The 5,754-nt window shown below is 47.0% G+C and overlaps 1 protein-coding gene across 1 annotated transcript in view; it reads right to left on the bottom strand.

Annotated features, from left to right (window-relative positions):
- The window catches only part of LOC126547246 (high affinity cationic amino acid transporter 1-like), a 442,489-nt gene that overhangs the window by 241,098 nt on the left and 195,637 nt on the right, over positions 1-5,754 (bottom strand). The window lies entirely within an intron of this gene.

The following is a 5,754-nucleotide window of genomic DNA, read 5'->3' as shown; positions in this document are numbered from 1 at the left end:
TTTCTCACTCACTCAGTACCTCGTAAACAGTGAATTCTGGCGTAAATATTGGGGGGCAACGAGAAGGATGGGATCACGATGTCTGTGGTGCGTGCGGGCTTGCCTCTTGCGCGCAACACAGCCGTCCTTACATATCGGTCCTCCTAAGAGCTACATGCAGTGCCAACTGTTTTCAGAAAACGCAAGCTTTTTGGATAAACAATAGGGTCTGCCAAAGTATTTTGGGGCAATTAATTCCTCCCATGCGTGAGGCCGACAGGTCTGCTCCGATATTCCTTCGCTGTATGTCGTGTTCATCATCAAGAAGGGCAGACAAGTGCAGATGTTTAGGAGGGCGTGACACTTAATGAGAGAAGTGATTAAAAAACAGTTTAAAGAAGCGGTAAATTTGAAGATGAAGTCTTCAATGCAGTCGCTATACAGCGGACTTTCCCTTTTAGCGATCCTTAGGTTCTCTTTAGAGTGAGAGCAACTTCTGCTATTCTTTTTTTCATTGGCAGGCGCCACGAAGAAGATATCGACCGATACTGCGTTTGTTCTGGAAATTAGATGGCTCTCGAAGCGTCTTGAGCCTAATATGAATAGGATGGTATAGAATAGACCGATAAACCAGTGAATGAGGCCGAAAGAAAAGTATCTTCTTCTGCTCCACTAATGCATGGCAAGGAGATAGGGTGGATAGAGCGGGTAAGGTGAGGCAAGAAAAGGCCGTGGTAACCTGCTCCCGCAAGTAACGTAACGGCTAGACAGTCCCTTTTCGCATATGCTAAAAGCAAAGCCGAAGCATTCGCCTTTTCGCAATCACGGTTCCCGCTCACGTCCTTCTTGGTCCCAGCATAAAGGGGCCCTCTTGCCCGAGTTAGCAACCGGGTTCCTCTATTTCAACTTTTGTTCGGAGGCGTCTCGAAGCATTCGATTTCAGCAAATAAGCCGGACGCGGAATATTTTTTTTTCCCTCCAAGCAACGCCCATCGCAAACAACTTGTCCCAAATTCTCAACATCCCACGTATAGACTTCGACCAACGACATCGCCAAGGGTCAAACTCGTTGTCCTGCGCTCGCGTTCAATTTGACCTACGAAGAAGCCAAGGATATCCGCCGGGGTTGTTTTCAGAGAAAATGCAGAGAGAGAAAAAAGGACAGGAGTCAAAGGCAAAGGCTGACAGACTGCCCAGCGGATCCTTTGACGCACTGGTTGCACCGGGGGTTTGTCCAGAAAATGAGCCGGACCCTTCTAAATCAAGGTGGGCAAACACGAGGAGTGCGTGCCAAGAGGCCTGTGTGCGTCCCCTGATTGAGGTGCGTAACTCGTGATGACTTCGCAGAACGGTTATCCTAGAATGTTATTTTCTTTTCTTCTGTCTCACTTGTCGTTTCACTGTGGCTGGCTTTGAGGTGCGCTTTTCTGACTAGCCAAGCTTGCGAGTCGTCACGGCAAGAGCCTTTTTTTTTTCTGAGCACCTTCCGTTCTACGAGCACTTGTCATTGTTTTTGTCGTTGTTGCGAAGATGTTATGTGTTTCGAATGGCGCAGGTGTTGTGCTTCTTGGACATCGTCCCATATCGTGTGTTTGACCTGCAAACATTGACAGAGACTTGACCGAAATCAGCGCCAGTCGAGAACAGGAAAATTGACACCCACGTAAGAAAAACTGAGAAAGAAACTATAGGAAACCCGCAGAAAAAAAAAATATCTGGTATAGCTGCAATGGAAAGACCAAAGGCGAGGGAAAGACAGGACAAGGCGCTTTTTCGTTCGTCCATCTTCTGTGCTTTCAATGCTCTATAAAAGTTTCGGCGATGAATGTCAAACGGCTAAACCATATATCTACCTTGCTAAGCCTGCGCGGGTTTTCCGGGAAAAAATTGCCGCAGTTGAAGAATTCGTCCACTTCAGGGCATATAATACGCAACCACCCAAAGCTAATCAATTAAAGAAGTTGCGGAACTCCTCGCAGGTCTCAGTTTTCGAAACCCAGTTGCAGCGTAGGAAGTCTGCTGACTGCACCGCCATCTGTAGACAGCAAAGCTTACTATAATACGCTAGTTTTTTTTATCTAAATTACAAGCGCTAAAGGTCTCTGCACGCAACGTATAATTAGAGCCAAATAAAGAGCATTTTCAGTCCACAAACTTTTTTTTCGATCAAATGAGCCAGTCACATATCGCACGGCATAGACAAATGCGATTTTCTTCTTAAAGTTAACTGGCGGCGCGCCAGTCAATTTACGCTCTTGCAGAAAGGCGTTCCTGGAGCAGTCGCTTACCAGGTGAGCTAACCAGAATATTATCACTTTGCAGAACGAGGCTTATAATTCAAATATTCGAAGCGCTGAAAAATTGATCAGTAAAAAAAAAAGAAAAGAAAAAAGGAAATAGAGAACACCCGTCACTTTTCATTGCAACACTACAAGAAATGGTGCCATTGTTATCTATATGCAAATCACTTTTCATATGGAAGCCGCTCTGTGACAGGGTCCCCCGAAACGGACAGTAGTAGTCGGAGTGATGGCGAAGTTGTTAGCGGCGCACATCAGCTTTCCCCTGTTGCACTATTGCTCCGTTCGCGAGCGCTGATGACAAAAATTGAAGATAGACGGAGAGGGAAAGATTTTATACGAGACCTGGAGCGGTTATCCTTGCGATGTACCTGACACGCTACTGACTAGGATGAATTAAGCAACAAGATATATTATTCAGTAAGAAACAATTGTAAAAACTATTTTTTTTTTTAAATTAGATGCGTATGTAGGAGAGTTTGTCATCATGGGTGATACCTGCTATTCCTTCTCACTTCGACAAGCAGTACATATTAAAAATGGGCCGGCTCAAAAGAAAAGTAAACCGAGTAAAAAAACGCGAGGACAGTACATAATGAAGGTATACGCCTGCTAAAACAAATGCACAGACGAGACAGAATATCAGCATAAAGCGGAGCATAAAAAAAACACACACACAATGACCAGCTGGTTCGGGAGATAATTGAGGCAGCCTAGATTGCCAGACTTCGTAACCAATGCGTTAGCACGCCGTCCTCGTTACTAACAGAAGAAGAACTCAAACTTTCGCACGTACAATCATTATCTTGAGTGCAAAAGAAAGTGCGCGTTCCACACGACGTGCGATGACGTGCCTGTGACACGTGTGGGCAAAGGTATAAGAAACCCTCTTTCAAATAAACGTTGCTGAAAGTCAGCGCTCATGGTGTCGTTTTCTCGTCTCGTGTCCCGTCTACGTTTTAATAATAATAATTATGGGGTTTTACGTGCCAAAACCACTTTCTGATTATGAGGCACGCCGTAGTGGAGGACTCCGGAAATTTCGACCACCTGGGGTCCTTTGACGTGCACCTAAATCTAAGTACACGGGTGTCTTCGCATTTCGCCCCCATCGAAATGCGGCCGCCGTGACCGGGATTCGTTCCCGCGACCTCGTGCTCAGCAGCCTAACACCATAGCCACTGAGCAACCACGGCGGGTAGTATACGTTTTGCGCTGTTAACACCAGGAAGAGGTAAATAGAGGTTCGATAGCGCTAACACAGAGTTCACAATTATTTGTGCGACAAATAAAAAAAGAATAATTTAGAAAAAGTAAGAAGATGCACTCTCCGATAAAAGCGGTAGAATAACAGAGTAAGTCTTACAGGACATGATAAGGACCCGTCTCACAAGAAAAAAAAAAAAAAAAAGAAGTCGATATCAGATTTGTTGCTGGTAAAGCTAAAGCAGCGCTTCCCCCGTTTTCGAGTACATGTCGCGGTTGAAGGTGCGCAGCTCGATGGAGATTTAGCGAAATCTTTAAGTGGTTTCCTTATATTACTAAACGCTCTGCTAACGCCCACGCAGACGGAAAAAACGTACAGCTGTGTCTTATCGCTATTAGCATGCGGTGAAAAGTGCCGCGGATGTTGCTGACCTTACGTCGCTTCACGAGCTAGAAGTATTGAAGGAGCCGCCAAGTCATACAGTGCCTGCAGAACGAAACAATTACATCTTGCCAGCACAATGGTGAGACCAGCAAAAAAAATAAATGAGAAATACAACAAAACAGGAATCCTCGTCAATTCGCCGGGAGCTCTTGATTTCTGCGTCGATGAAAAACCGCCCAATCTCGCCCGTCGTCTTCTCACCCACCGATCAGCAAAACGACATGCCACACACCGGGCTCGTTTTGTTTACTATCTTCTCGAATATCGCGCGTCCGCGTGAACTTCCCGGCTATTTCGGCTGCTGGACCCGCGGGGAGACGGGTCGGGCGTGCGACCCGTTCAAATCGACCCACGGAAAGCACAATACGCACCGCCCCGGCGCCATTCCTACAGCCTGAAATCGACTGGTATACGATGGAGCCACCCATCCCGAGATTTTATGCAAACCTGTTGAGACAATTCACTTCGCATTGTCCTTCAATTGCTTTCTTCTTTTCTTTTTTTTGTTTTGTGTGTGTGACATTGCAGATGCGGTGATCGTATTGATTTCGACGTCTACGGCTCCCTGTTCTCTTTTCCTGCCCGATATTTTGTGAAAGATTTTCTATGTTGTTGCGCGCTCGACCTTGCCGCCTAGAAGTCGGACGAGAAAATGGAGAGGTCCGTAGAAGTGCAGGCCACGGAGCATTCAGTTGCCGGGTCGGATTCGGTTGCGCGTTTCCTAGACCCGTGGCTTGAACTTTCGCAATGCTTCGCCGTGCTCTGGGCGCGCCCCTGCTCTAGACGCCGACAGAAAGAGAAGCAGGGAGAAAAATAAAGGGCAAAGCGTCGCAGCTGCCGAAAGCGGGATAAGCTTGTCTGGATAGGAAGCGGCGGTGCTTTTTGAAAGAAAGAAGTGAAAGGCGTGGATTCGAATTCACGAACCCAACGCACCGTTTCGTAGCAAAGAAAGATCATATATATATATATATATACATATTATATATATTATGTTATATATATATAACATGTTTGTTATCGGAATTGGCTGGTACACCCATTCATACGAACTGCCCTAGAGCTCAAACGGCCTACGATCACGAACGAAGGCACTTGTTTGCTGCTCCCCGTCTCACCGAATTTGTACAGTGCAGTGAAACTTACAAGTCACGACATTTACAGAAAATTGAGAACTAAACAAAAGGGGTTCTTTTTCGAATGTTCGTCGCTAATTATTCCATGCTACGCCAGTTAATGACTGGAAGGATCCCACGTGCACGCTAGCGGTGCTGCGTCCCCCTTTTTTACAACGGAGCCGTATCTGTCTACCTTGAGTGAGTGAGTGAGTGAATAAACTTTTATTTGGTCCAGCAAAGCGCGATAAAACGCGCACCCGGCTAATCCCACGACGGAACTGACAGATCTAGTCTGCCGGCCCGATCGCGGGCGCGCTGGACGGCCAGGATTTGATCCTCAAAGACAGGACTTCGCAGGAGCGCGTCCCACTCTTCCTTGGTGAACGTCGGGCCCAGCGACCCGCACTCCCAGAGCATATGAGGCAACGTAGCTACCTCACCACAGGCCACGCAAGAACAATTTGGATAAATCTCTGGATATATGCTATTAAGGGACGCCGGATTTGGGTACGCGTTCGTTTGTAGAAGTCTTAGTGTGACCGCCTGCGGCCTGCTTAGCTTGGAGTGAGGCGGGGGGAAAACCCTTCTCTCTAAGTAAAAGAATTTCGTGATTTCGTTGTGTGTGAGAGGAGCGTCTCTGTGTCCGGGGAGAGAGTCGCCCGATCCGAGGGCAGCGCGGTCGGTAAAGCCACGCGCAGCCTCGTGGGCA

This window comes from Dermacentor andersoni, chromosome 3, assembly GCF_023375885.2.
Source record: "Dermacentor andersoni chromosome 3, qqDerAnde1_hic_scaffold, whole genome shotgun sequence".
Lineage (NCBI taxonomy): Eukaryota > Metazoa > Arthropoda > Arachnida > Ixodida > Ixodidae > Dermacentor > Dermacentor andersoni.
The sequence above is the reverse complement of the archived record's forward strand: the minus strand, read 5'-3'. Positions and strand labels throughout refer to the sequence as shown.